General features: G+C 38.7%; 1 protein-coding gene across 1 annotated transcript in view; it reads left to right on the forward strand.

Moving 5' to 3' along the window:
• The window catches only part of LOC117209072, a 125594-nt gene that overhangs the window by 84263 nt on the left and 25958 nt on the right, over positions 1 to 15373 (forward strand). The window lies entirely within an intron of this gene.

A 15373-nucleotide genomic window follows, 5' to 3' on the forward strand; every position in this document is an offset into this window, starting at 1 on the left:
ACTAAATTCAAAGACCTGGAATATCAGTAATACATCTATAATCTATTACATTGAATATATCATAAAATGAATTGCATGGTATTTTTGTAAATGCGCTATTACATTCTCCTATAGTAGCTCACGAACGTACAAGTTATAAACTATATCAGCGCATGTTGTAGGAAACTTTTCTATATATATTGCGTGTTATATAAAACATTTTAAATTTTATTACATTTTAGGATAACTTTAGCGAGCCGTTATATATCTGTAACACGCGTGTTTTTGATGCCTTTGTTCGACGATCGATTCGTTGGCAGGTTTCAAAAATTAAGTTACATCTATCGCAAAAAAGAAAATTCGATTTGCATGCATCGTCGATAAATCTTGTTGTTGATATTTCGATACGTGTATTCTTCTCGCTCTTGCTCTCTCTCTTTCTTCGTTCGAACAGTTACCAAATTGCAGCCTACGGGGGCAAGCCGATGTTTCATCGTATAATTCGCCGAGAAGCAAAGTCGCGAATCGCGCGTCGATATTATCTTCTCGCGGCCGATATTATCAACCTGTGGAAGCAATCCACGTGCAGGGTGGCGCGTCTCGCATGCATAAACTTTGTATACACACGGGGCTGAACTGTGTGCAACGATCCCCGTGGCAAAAAAACGCCAAGCGCGAATGTGTGTGTGCGTTGGAGCGCGTAACTCGAGGCATAGTCGATAATTCGATGCACGTGTGTACGATCGACGCGAGTGTCTCTGGTGTATTTTTCGATAATATTCTCGAAAGAAATCCTCTTCTGGCATGTAACGTAACTTGATACTGATTTTTTTTATCAAAGAATGGTAATGCGTTCTCATAAAATAGATATTTTACGGTTCGTTGTAGTTAGTAAATTTGCAAAATATCAAAATTAAAACAACACAAATTTGGAGCGTTTCTGGGACTTTGTTCCTCGAAAGAAACCCTGGGAAGAAACCCTTTTTTATATCTTTCATATTGATCTTTGATATTGATCTTTCATCGAAAAACGACGATGTTCCTATAAAATAGACGATATTTTGCAATTTGTTATATTTAATATTGAATTTTTAAAATTGAAATAATACAAATTTAGTTTGAACAAGGAACAACAAAGTTTCGCTTTTAACAATACGTTTGGTCGAGGTAATACGATGTATCGGATGTATGACTGATAGAGTAGCAAGCCGAAGTGACAAGTAGTATAGTTTAAAATTGTGGCGACAAGTAGTAGTATGTATGATATAACTAGTGATCGAGTTTTTTTTATGTTGTTTCGTACGTACAGTATTCTTTTCTTGTTTGAGTTTACGATATTCCTCTGTGATTTCTAGCTATGGACTGGATCGGTTACAAGATTTAAGAGCGAACTACCGAACACGTAAAGCAAAGTTTGAAATATGAGCGTAGGATCTATCTTTTGACAGACACACCGGTACCATCGGGATTTCTGACTCCAGATTAACTTCGAATCTGGCTTATTGTATTTTCTGCTCGGTCGTATGCAATGCTTTGTGTGCACCACTTATGTCCAGAACTATCGAACTAAACGCTTTATAGCTGAAATATGATTTGCCAGATGGCGACACCTCTCCTGGAATAATGGCTACCCGCATGAATGAAACATCGAATTTCATAATGACTAAACTTCTTCAATTTTCATGAATTCTTAATATTGTATAAGATTTAGTTCCTCTAATAATTTTCCCCTTAAAATTAGCATTCTGAAATATACTATGAACAAACCGCTCTCTGTGCTATATTTTAACGTTCCATTTTAAACAGAAAACTAGCATATCAAATATGGGTGACGCTCTTCTTGTTCCAGTTAATTAAATATAGGTTATTATGTAGTTTTTTTTAGTTTATATAGTTTTTTTTACCTTTTTTCTCGCTTCTTGGTGTGCGACAGTTTGCCTCTTCTTCTCATAACATAGGCTTGCCCTGCTGATTCTTATGAATCTCCAAATGGTGAAACACCTTCTTCATTTTCTTCCGATGGTTGTGGGACAGTATTTTCTGAGGACGCATCGGACCATTCGGAAACGTGAATTTTCCGAAATTTTTTTATCTGTATGTTTTTGTTTGTGGCTGTTTGGTACACAATTAGAGTATTTACTGTAGTTGTTACTAAGAGTAAATGTAGTGCTAATTTCCGATACCACTTGATGCTTTTCCGTATCGTAGTAGCATATGAGACCATCTGGTCACTTCTGTCGATACCAGTTTTTCCATTATCATGCAATTACCGCCAAAGGTTTCTGTTTCGGAGGACGCCCGCGATATATAGAATTCGAGCTTGAGATCATAATGGGTGCATGTTTTGTTGATAATATTCTAACATCTCGAACATCTCTCCATTTGAGCATCACAATACCGTTCTTATCTTCTCGTGCTATCATTTCATCTCTCTTCAACGGGTAGGACATTACGTAATTGGGCATATATTTTTTGTTGTGCCGTACAATTCCAACGACATGCTTCCAACGTTTAGCCGAAACAGCCGAATTATGCTGGGCGACTAACGTGTCAATATAATAAATTCTATGATCTTGTTAATATTATCGATAATATTATTCAGTTATTGGAGACAAAAATGATTGTGTCATGCATATTGTTCGTAAAAAAGGTATTTTTGATCGGTAGATTTCTTTATTAATATCTAATAACTTCTTGCTGATACTATCCACGCACGACATTATTCGTTTACGAGGAATAAATGTGGTTGTCCCACAAATGCTGTTTATATGAAAAATAGCTTCGATACTTTGAACGCGTAGCGAATACCGCGTGCGAAACAGTCTAACCACAAACATAAGTGCTATTTGCACGTTGAACCTCATTGCTAAGTTACAATTGAGTACCTCTTCAATGAGCTTACACTCGTGAGCATTATACGTACAATAGATCGTGATAATTACTGTTATATGGGAACTTATCCTTGAGTAGTGCTTAGTTTATGTAATCACTTCGACATATTCATCCTTCATAAAGATTCGATCCCCATTTTTTTGAGCCCCCTCTTTAGGTTTGTCCCCTAACCTCTCTATTCGTTAACCTCTCCATTTTTTAACGATATTTATTTCTTTTTTTCTTCGTGTACCTAGAATACAACGTACAATATTAGTAATATGGTCAATACGCTAATTAAATTTGTCAGTGACATAAACGATATTTGACAATTTTTACGAGGCCAGCCGGTGATAATAAAAGTTGAAACATTTAATAATTACAGGACGTAAATACGACGACAGTGATTAAGATAGGACAAAGCATCGTAGTAACTATCCTAAGTACACGTTCCGTTTTTTATTTCTTTTTGTTTTTTTAATCACTGGTCGTGTACGACACTCCCATCTGACATGCTGAGTAATTCGAGAGGGAACAGAACGATTTTTTCGTACGGCGGATCGTGACGAGGCCAACGAAAATAGCACCCTACAGAGACAATAGCGCGTGACGATCTTAAGGTCAATGTACAGAATTTTATAAACCGTCCTTTCATCGATAGGACACGCTGCACTTCCGTCCTTTCTTCCCTTCTTTCATATTTTTTCTCTCGCTTTTTATTATTTCACTGCTTATAACCCTCGAACAAAAAACGTTAATGAGTTGCCATTTTAGCGAGTATAATACGTTTATCTTGGCGATTTTATGATAATTAATTACCCGTGCAATTACGCGGAACCTTTTTAAATTTCGAACAGACAAAACATTTTAACGAACGGACAAATCGTCGCGTCGCGTTGCGTCGAGGCGAATAACGGTAATCGAGAAATCTGTGGCCCTCCCCTTTATCGCATTTATTTCCCAGGCGGAAAAAAGCGTATCGTGCCATTGAAGCCCAGAAAGCAAAAAGAGCAATAATAAAAAAATTGCATTCCATGGAAATATCGTACCGGTTATGAATTACAAAAGAGGCTAAAAATGCATTTTATTTCCATAAATTTTCTGGAAATTCCTGCTGTATTAAAAAAAAAAATCGTTTCTGACTTGGTTCGAAATACACGATTAGTACATTCGATGTTTCCGCGTCGTGACTAAAAAAATATTGCATTCACCCTGAGTACATGGAGAGGTAACGCGAGAGAAAAAAAAGGACGCGAAATCTCTCGAAAACATGATTATCGGTTCCCTGGTAGATTAAAGCAAAAGAACAAAAAAAAAAAAAGGAAAAGACCAGACGCGCATAATACCGACGTGGGAGCCTGAAAAGCGTGTAATTGTGCTACGGATATACGTGTGGCCTTCTCTCTCTCATGGGCGTCGGCGTCTGAGGGTGCAAAACTGTATACAAGATGAAGCGGCGCCGCTTTGTTGCGTACCTTCGCCGTGCTCCTACAATTAGACAAGCCCTCGTACTCATTTTGGTGTACTCCGCGCTCGGTATTCTTACAGAACGATGAAAGAGCGAAAGGAAAGAAGCACGGGCCCGTGAGAGCTCCGAGAAGACGACGAGAAGCGATTCCGAGAAAAAGGTAGACGCGTCTGTGACTCGAGGCGTATCACGTTTCGACGGAGTCGCGCGACATGTGTACATATAGCATCCTGGCGTGACCTAACCTCCAATGTCATCGTGTATCGTGGCCACTTAAGGGGGTATTCTGGTCTAGAGGCATGAATTTCGGGCGATTTTTGAAGCTCTGTACAAGCCAAACAAAACACATTTTTGCTATCCTTCTTTTTAGCATTTGTTTATTGATATTTCGAGATTACGTAAAAAATTCACTGAAAAAAACTCAACGTTTAAAAAGTTACGAGCTGGCAAAGTGGGCGCTGCCAAAAAATGGGGTGTCATGGCGTGCATGATATCAACCCTTCTGGTCATCCGAGACAAAAAATGCGAACGGATTCTTAATTAGTATGGATGCCGCTATCGTCTGAACCTTGGAAAAATAAATACAACATTTTTTCACAAAATGACGGCCGTTTGAAAAAAAATGTCTTATTTCGCACGTTTTTTTTTTTTGACAATTCCGAACGTTTAAAAAATAGTAATATTAAAGATTTTGAGCTGAGCGTGATCCGGACGATAGAGGAGTATATAAGGAATATTCAGACCAAATTTAAAATAAATCGGTTCGTTAGAACTTGAAATATCGTGCACGCCAACTCGAAAAAAGTAGTTTCGAGGAAAACGCGTTTAAAGTTTTGAGACAAGTTTACTCGGACCAACGTCTACCGTCTACTATTCATTTGTTAAATAATTGAAATTTTGAAAAATTTTTTTAAGGGCATATTCTTGAATGTCTAAATTTTGGAAATATGAAAAAAAATTTTTCGATTTTTTTTCAAATTTCTAGACCAGAATACCCCCTTAATAGATGCTTGTATGTCATCTTTGTCTGTTGTTGTTGTTTCGTTGTCCATAGAGATACGTGGAATAAAAATTCGCGCCTTGCTCCGTAACCTAACCTCGACAATTTATTGTGCATTGCGATTACTTGCTCAATCGTCGAATACTGTATTAATTTGTTGTTTTATAGTTTGTGGAGACTTATATAATCTCTAAAGTATATGATCTAAATATAATAAAACAGTCTACAAAATGATTTCAAAAGCTAATCTTGTTTTTTTTGTTTTTGAGAGTCGAAGAATCTCTCGTTTATATCGGAAACATAAACATGTTGTGAAAATACGACGAACTACTTAGCTTGTTGGTCGAAAATGTTAAAGGATACGGAATTTGTGAATAAAATAATTACCAGGATTTTAAAAAAGTGAATATTTTCAAATTTAGCGAATACGTTTAAATATCGAGTATTCTTTGCAACGCACAGAATGTTGAATTGTGATCTTTTTTCGCTTCTATTCGTTCGTTAATAGCCACTGAAAATTACCGATACCATATTACACCAAAATCAATAATCAGTTGTTGGATCCGTTACAGGACAGATTCAATCGCTACAGTTTGCTCGCGACATTGCAAACACTGACAGTCAATGGTCAGCCGTTCAAACAATTCTGCATGGTGGTGGTTGTTAATTTGTCTGTTGGTTTGATTGAAGGTTGGCAAACAATAAATTAACCATAATTACCTCCTTTCCGTGACAAAGGGGAAAAAGTGTCGACACGTATATAGATTTGTACGCGTTCGTACGCGATTCGCTACTGCGCATTATCCCTACTTTACTCCCCAGCCGGGGAAGAACCCGAGCGAATACTATGCGAAACTATTTGTATAAACACGACACGTACATGCGAAAACGGGGAATATTGTTTGAAAACAAAATAGAATGGCCTTTGGTATGCGTAACTTAATAAAAGTAGCTATAGTTGTGGCATGACCTCGATGCATCGGTATATGTGCTGCAAATTTAATTGAAATATCACAAAAGCTCACGGATTCTCTTTAGTTTCGCGGAGGATAATTAAAAACCATACTGTGTCGCGCTCATAATATTCATAAATGTTGCTTAGTACACGGCAAGGCAAATACAAGGCAAACACACACACACACACACACACACACACACACACACACGGGGTCGAGGTTTCCGTTGACCAAACTCTGGCGGAATTGTTTAAGGAGGATGATGGGTGAGGGAAGGTGAGGGTGGAAACAAATCTATTTACACTGACAAGTTAAATGAAGTTAAAGTGAATTGAAGATCTCGAGGTTGCGATAATAATTTGTCATTCAGGCATGTCTGCAATGATTTCGCGAAATCGTACTTTCGCGAGAAACTGTTCAACCGTGAATTACGTTGTTCGAAGAAACGGAAACGTGTATATGCACGTGCTATAGTTCACGAAAGCATTCCAGCACTTACGGAAGTATTCGAATATATTACATGCATATACTACATATACTAAATGTCCTGTAGCTTCTATATACATTGTCAAATTGGTGGAAACAAAGCAAGCTTTACTCCTAATCTTTTTCTGGAATAATGAAATTTGGATAACGAATATATCTTGAACAACGAATTGTCCGAGAGACAATTGTATGTAAAATTTCAAACGTGACAACTAGTATATATATGTCGGGTTTACATTAGAATTAGGGTTAGGGGCGTGAAACGAATCTTCGTTTGGGTTACACGTTGTCGCTATGCAATAGAGAAGACATTGACTAGTGCAAATACGATTATTATAGAACCGGACAAGTAACCGTGGTAGTTAGGTACTCGAGAAACTAATGACAATGATCCTAGGTTCAATAACGAATCCGCGGTCGACGGGATGATAGATGAACGTACTCACAAAATCTAAGTCGGACGCGTAATATTCACTGATCGTAAAGGGTTACTCCTTTCATCAATGAGATCGCGAGCGAGAATGTCTTTCCCGTCCCGATGATGCCACAGAGGAAAACTATAATGGGGTGTGTCTAAGGACACGAGATCACCGGATTCGTCGAGAAAAGCCTTCGTTCAGAAAGTAAGGGAAATTGGCGTTGCTGCTAATTGGTCAATCTCCATATCGGTGGTTAGAAAAAGGTGCTAGCCGTCCTCGAGGGAAAGTTGCTAGTGGGACACGCCGCTCGTTGAAAAATAGGTCTCCCCTATTTTCCCGTAGTTGGGACAAAGACCGTTTGTCTGTTTGAAGGACTTTAGTTGGCTAAATCTTAAGATTTATAACGGGCCCTCGAGCTAGCTGAACATGTACTGCGGAGACGCATCGACATCTGGCAATCATCTTACTCGAAGAATAGGGTCTGCGTGTGGCGAGCCACGGGACAGAAACCGTTGGAATGTTTACTGTCGCGTGTCGCCACGAATATTTCTTTTAAGGAGAGCTATAGAATTACTCCATACCTTTGCTAGGCAAAGCGTTCATCCCGTGACCGCGGCTACGTTCGGCGACTGACTGTCGCCTCGAGCCCAAGCTCATTATCACGACTCTCGAACAATTACAATCGGATTGAATAACTACAATTGTTCAATTACAGCTATAGTAGACTCTAGGTTACAATGTTGCGGGATTATCCAAAATTCCAAAGGCTCCGGTGTTCTTTCATCTCCGACATATAATACTTCAACGATAGAGACGTTATGTCGCCCGCCACGGTTCTTTCGATTGCCAACCAAAGAGGGATTGAAGTCTTTTTTATCGAGCTCGAAATTTCATGAGTTTCCAATGACTCTGGGTGATCGCTGAACCGGCACCACATTTCACCTAATTCCACGGAGAACTCAGTTCGTTTATAGACAGGCAGTATGTTTGCCCTAAAACCGCCCCAACCATTTCTTTTATTGGTGCGTTCCAGCGTTCATCGATCGTTTCCGCGTAAATGAATGTCGATTAATGGAAATGCCAGTTTCGATCGTAAAACAAGTTGTTCGAAAAAGAGGAGAAAATAATCTGAAACATCCAATTCGGTGAAATATCGGTTTTATCTGTAGTTCGATCAAATATATATATCACGTGTAAATCCCGGAATGGTATTAATAATTCTAACACAAGTCAATTACGTTTAACACGGAACAGGGTGGAAACGCATTTACCGATCGTTATCAGATGACAATTTATCTACGCGAATCCCACATTTCAAGTGTATATATATAGTTACGATATTATAGATCTTCGCACACACGTGTGTTCAGCACGTGCCTATCACAGATTGCAGTTCGATTGAAATCCTCGAAACATCTTCGTGCCACCTGAACAAAAACAGGATTCCGATAAAAGAAAATTTTTTACCTCGAACTGTGTGAAACTTCTGTCGCGTGACACTGTAGCGAAGTGCTTCTTTTTTTTTTCTTTTTTTTATTACAAAACAAGAAGTTTCATCGTGGCACGATGGAGTCCTTCTCCGTAGAAGGAAATTGTGAATCGAGCTAGCCAACTGAAAATTCCAACTCGTCGAAAGAGCTTAATAAAGAAAGTTGGTAAAGTCTTCGGGAGGTTTCGGCGTTTTGTCGCGTGGTTAAGTGACGCAAAGGAACTAGGTGTTTGTCGATGGATCCGCAGCATAGCGTTGGCCACCGTCGTTATAGAAGAAATTCCAACGGCGAAGCTCACGCCGGCTGGTTAGAATAAGGGCTCGCATTAACTTGCTGAACTCGGCGAGTATCGCCGGCTTAATGAAATTCTCCGTCTGCTAGGAAGACTCTGGGAACAACTTCGCGTCTTTATCGTGAAAACGGCCGAGGGAAGCTGCCAACTCCATTTAGGGGAGCTGCTATCATTGCGCAGTCCAGATATGCCGGCAGGTCGTTACGCCCCCAAGCAGTAAGCATTACTACACAAGTAAAGGGTCGCGTTTGCGATGTTCACGATGTGCGCGCGATCTATCTTGCCCGGGGTGTTTGTATAAAGGTAACTTAACGATAAATATATGCAGACGCGCGTGAAAGGAACGAAGCCAGAGAAAGCGATGCGCAGAGTACACCGCGGAATGCAAGAAGCATAGCGAGGCGAACGCGCGGGCACAGGGCGACTACAGTTTGACACACTTCGTTTGCGCCATCTAGGATTCTCTCGGACTGAACTTCGTTTGGTTTTAGGTCACACCGAATTTCTGACTTATTTTACAATATACAGGCTGGTTGGTAACTGGTGGTACAAGCAGAAAGGGGCTGATTCTACGCGAAAAAAGAAGTCAAAAATATAGAATAAAAATTTGTTTTTTATTTTTTTTTCTTTAATTTTTCTATCGAGACAACGATCTATAGCGAGATCCGTTATAACGTACCGCACGCGTACCGAGCGAAAATTCAAAGTCGATTTTCTCGAAAACAAAGCCTCGAACGAAAAATTTGTATTCTATATTTTCGACTTCTTTTTTCGCGTAGAATCACCCCCTTTCCGCTTGTACCGCCAGTTACCAAACACCCTGTATATGATTTGCCTGAAGCGAAATTTTTCCTGCTTTCCGACGCCTCCTTTAGCTTCGTGTCTTTTTCCATTACGAGCATTTCAATAAAGGAACAGACCTAATCGAAAACGATCAAATGTATAATTTTTTTCTCATCAGACAGCTATCTTAACTCACTGTGGTGTCACGCCTCGATATATCAAATGGTCGGAATAAAATTGCGTTGACAGCGTCTCGTTGTTAATTCATGTTTACACTCGCTGTGGTATTGGTCGCATCTTGAGAGATAATACAGCCTCAGAGTACGAATTACGATGTTACGAAGGCTGTAAAATGAGAATGTTTGTTGCTATAACAAAGGAAGAGCTTGTAAATAGATCGAATCGGAAATATGTAAAATAGCGTCGTTAACATTCATGGAAATCGTTCGATTGTGATTTGTACCTAATGGACGTTATAGACGTTTACGGCTGCTTTAATCCATTTCCATTTTGTTCCCTGTTTTACACTTGGTGCGAGCGAGAACAGGCAAGAGAATACCAGTGAGCATTCCGGTGGTAACGTTCAGGGAAAACAAATCGTGCGTCATGTAGGTGAGAAGTTCAACAGGTTGAGAAATAGAAGACCTTAGGTTCAGCTGGTAGTCTGAAAATTGGAGAAAGGGAGAGAGAAATGTCTTGCTTTTCTTTTCTTTCTTCCCACTTCCTCCACTTCTACTTTCACTCATCTTCATTTTCTTAGATTCTTTTCATCCTTCTTATTTTACTTTTTGTTTCTCGTGTTTCTTTTTTACCTTCGATTCCCTCCTTATCTGCTTTTGCATGTGCCAGTTTTTACATATATATATATACATATATATATTTCCTTCTGCGTCTTTCTTTACCATCTTTTCTTTGCACTACTCTTGTTTTTTACTTTTTTTCTCACCACCGTTGCTCCTCATATATCTTAATAGTTCTGAAACGATTGCTCTCTAGCACTGGTTATGAGTTACCTAATCTGAAATTGCTCGCCAATTATTTTTCTTATATAAAGAAATGCTTTTTTCTTCTTGAAGAAAATGTGAAAGTGTGAAGAAATATTTTGCCTTTTTTTATAAAGATACGAAGGTTATCTTGATGATTTTAATGGCGATTAGAAAGAATATTTGAACGTTGAATAAAACCTAGTAAGATATATGCGATTAAAAATCAATAATTATCGACATATATCTTTAAGTGGTCTAATCATCCTTGATACTATACAATCTTCTGTTTGAAACTGTTCTTCTTCTCCTAACCTCTATTTGTCTCTATGTACCTCATACTTCATATTACCATCCTTGCTCTTCTTGAAATTTCAAAATGTTTTCTATAACACTAGTAACATATTCACAATACGTTCCTACGAGTGCCCAAATATTAGATTGTACCAAAAGTTTCTTTCGTTTTATTAGGAAATAATAGATGCACAGTAGATGCATTGTTCCAATAGAATAAAATGGATCATACATAATTCAACAAAATAATATAAAACAAAAAATGTTGTGCAGCTATTATTTCCTTATAAAACGAAAGAAACTTTTGGGATAAGCTAATACTTTCGTGAGTTACTGTAAGTGACAGTGTTAAATGACTCACCCTATATATATTCTCTCTTAACGCTTGTCTCTTTCTTCGTCTCACGTTTCGTACCACAGTGCTTTCCCTCTTACGCGACCATGTTATTCAACACTGTTTCTTTCAATATTTTCTTCCCTCCTTGTCCCTTTTCCGAACTGCATCTCCTTTTGCGCCAATCTTTCAGCGACCGTAACCCTTCGACGAGTTCGAACAGTTGGGTACCCCCGGGAGTACCTCCTACCGAGGTATTGCCAACCCCTTCGAGTAGCACTCGTAACATCTCACTAATACCTATTATATTAAACTCTGGTTGCGAGAGGGGCCATTGTAAAGGCTTTTGTTAAGTGCAAACGCACAAAGCCAATTTGAAACGGTGCTTTAATCAAAAGTCGTCATAGTAACCGGTAGATCGGCGGTGTGCACGCACCCGATTAAAGCGAAACGATTGGAAGAAAATATTTGTGTCCCCGCGGTGATTTACACTGGCCAATTAAACGATAGGATAGCCCCCAGACCTGACGGGAGAGGAGGCATTAATACCTCGTTCAGGTTGCGTTTAAATGTAATTTTTAGTGCGTTGAAAACGTATCTATGAGCACTTTTGCTGACTAAATATTTATCCTCCTTTCAGCGTGTCATGCTTTGCGCGCGGTGTTTTTGTTCACGCGAGACTGTTTGCCTTGCGTCGCCGTCGTCGTCGCCATTGTCGACACCGCTTCAGAACGACGACTAGTTTTTCAATGCTAATTGACATAACGACTACTGTTTTCACGGCTGTAGTTACGGAAACTCTAACCTAAATTGAAATACTGGTACGGTTGTGTTAACAAACGTAGCGTTAGGATAATTTAAATAATTGTAGTGATTGTTGACGAAAGTAGACGATATTTACATTGTGTCTTTCTAGACATCGATACAAGGGGAAAGTTTATGTACAAAAATGTCGTTTCAGGTTATCTTTCAAATTGTAAACAATCTGATTTCACGCTAGAAATACACTATTTTCATCGCCACCGTTGTTCCTCGTATATCTTAATGGCTTTGAAACGATTGCTCTCTAGCACTAGTTATTTGTGTTACCTAACCTGAAATTACTATTATTAACCTATAAATTATATTTCTTATATAAGGAAATGCTTTTTTCTTCTTGTATGAAGGAATATTCTGCTTTTTCTTTATCAAGATACTAAGTTGCTAAATATGTCTTTCTATTTCACTCACACTTTGCGTTTCTCGCTATGAAGAAACAAATGACATTTTTAAGGTTAGAATTTTTAAGGTTATATCAGGCTTAGAAATATGACGTGTCAGTGGAATGATTGAAAAAGAGTGCAAATGAGATGTTGCGTTAACGTTGCCCCTTTAATAGGTTAGGTGACTAAGAATGCTTAATGGGGAGTTTTAGCAGAATCGTCCCTTCGTGGAATCCCCTAAAACTCCCCATTAAAATTCAGTTACCAACCTCGGCATCGAGGACGATCAACGATAAACTTGATGTTCCCTAGAAAAGGTTTCAGATTTTTATCGGGGGCGTGCTAGCGGCACAAGAACAATATCATCGAAAGTAAATTCATAGCTCGTGGGAAAGGAATGCACAGATACTGCGAAGAAGGGGAAGAATCCATCGTTGGTTGTGAAGAAACGTGGAAAGGGAAGAGAATAAGAGAAGTAGTAAGTGGTGGGAGTAAGGGTAAAAGAAGCAGACGATGAAAGAAACTAAGAAGCAAAAGAAGTACAAGTAGAAGAAGCAAAAGAGGGAAGAAATAAAGAAAGAAAAGAAGAAGAAGAAGAAGAAGAAATAGCAGTGGCGTCGTGCCAACGATCGATTGCAAGTATATAGCCGTGTGGCTTCGGGTTGAACATCGAGGAAGCAACTCGTAGGGAAAGCGTATATATCCGGGATACACGTTCGCGGAGTGGTCGAGAGGGGGTTAATAAAACCTGTCTGCACTCTCTGTATGCACTGCAGATCTAAAGTAAACGTAGTCTATGCCTGTACCACCAGACAAGTTGCGTATCGACAGTCTTCTCGTTCCTCTTCGCTCTGTCCTTTCCCTTTCCGCTCCTCTCTATCCACTCTTTCCGTGATACTCCGTTTTCTCATTTTCTCGAAATTGTTTTCTTCTGTTTATCTTTTCCCCTGTGTACTTTCTCTGTCTCTTCCTCTCTCTCTCTCTCTCTCTCTCTTTCTTTTCGTCTATATCCTGTTTTTTTTCAACTTCGTTTACTTACCTTCGGTCGGGCGGGTCATTTTGTCTCCTTCAATCCTTGATTCTTAAACTTCGGTCTTTTTTTGGTTAAGGTAAAATACAAATTTCATTTTTTAACCTTTTGCACATAGTTGGTTCCATTATTTTCTTGACCAATTCTAAGTTTGTTCTAGCTTAGACATTTTATAGGTTAGATCGCTTTTCTAATATAATTTATAATTTATTCTTTTCTTATAATTTTTTATATATTCCTGACCTATGAACCCTGATTTCATCTCTTTTGGTTTTGATAAGTTCATAAGTTAGACACAAAAAAGCTTTTTACGCTTATTTAAAATTCAGTCTACGCCGTTTTAGTCTTCAACGAGTAATACTTAAAATAACTTCTCGAAAGAAGAGGTTGAAGAATAGTGTTTTCATCATATCAATGGTGATCTAATAGTCTAAAGTCCAAAGGGTTATTCTATTCTTTTGTTTGATTCCTTCTTTTTTTTCTCCTATTCTGAGTCGGTAATTCTATTTGCCTTCAGCTTCCTCGAAGGATCAGTTTTCATGTTAGAATATTGAAGCCAATAAAGAAGAGATCGAGGTCGGAACTTCCTGCGTTGAATCGTCGAAGGCTTGTACTTAGGCGGTCGCGCGCGCTCGATAAGAAAAATATCAAGTTACATTAAACAGCCATAAATTACTCCCGATCAGTCAGCTACGACTTATCATCATCGATTACAGGTGGATGGATAATATAGGTTGGCCCTGATCGATATAATTAATAATTTCTCACGGATCATAGGGGTGTCTCGAAGCCCTATAATTTATCAAGAAAGAAAATCGCCAGCCCTATAGCGTTGAGATTTTAATTAACATCTTCCAGTATTAAATCATGTCGCGGCTGATACACAATGTGTATCGAAATATCGGTCAAAACGGATTTACGGAACGCATAGACACAGATTGTCCATTTCGTTAATGGAATATGTTGATTCGGGACGAGGGCGCCACCTGTGTATCGATAATGTCGATATTTCGAAAACTGTTGTTCTCTAAACGCGGTTTGATTTTATTACCATATGATCGAACTGTTGTAAGTTAACATTGCCGACGGAACCTGCCACGACGACAAATATGATCTCGAACTCGCGATCGTATAGACGCGAATCGTTGGGAAATTGGAAGGTTGGAAGTTAAATCCGATTTACAGTGATGCGTACTATGAGGGATATCTTTGATTTAATGGCAACCATAAATTAAACTTAGCTTAATTTAAATTCTCGTGATTAAAGGCAACTTAAAACCTCTATTATTTGCCTTCAACACGCTTGTATGTATAGGGTGTTCTATAAAGCTTTTCTTAGGAAAGATATAATTCGTAGCGTCAGTTATGTGGAATAACAGAAAATGTTTCAAGTAGATATTATTAAATTTGGCAACATCTATCTAAGTAAAGCGAATTGAATACAGCGCTTCATTTCGAAAAATAACAAAAACTTGTAGTAGTAGTACCAAAAGAATATTCGTACACCGCATAATTCATTTTCTCATTTCATTAAACTGGAAAAAATGTTAAATTAATATTTCCCTTGGTTTCTGAGGGAACAGTTCGCATGGCCCACCCTGTATATAATGTATACGTATCGAAAACTTTATGCTAAATTATGGGGGAGAGGGGAGAGGGCAAAGGGGGAAGCACGTGGTGAAAATTTCGTACTGCTCGACGTTGCGTTCTCGAGAATGTCTCGCAGCGTAATTTTATAATAGCTGAGGGGGGAAACAGCGAAGAGAGAGTCCCGTTTCTGGCCCGT

Source organism: Bombus bifarius, unplaced genomic scaffold (assembly GCF_011952205.1).
Source record: "Bombus bifarius isolate JDL3187 unplaced genomic scaffold, Bbif_JDL3187 scf7180000008165, whole genome shotgun sequence".
NCBI classification, from domain to species: Eukaryota; Metazoa; Arthropoda; class Insecta; order Hymenoptera; family Apidae; genus Bombus; species Bombus bifarius.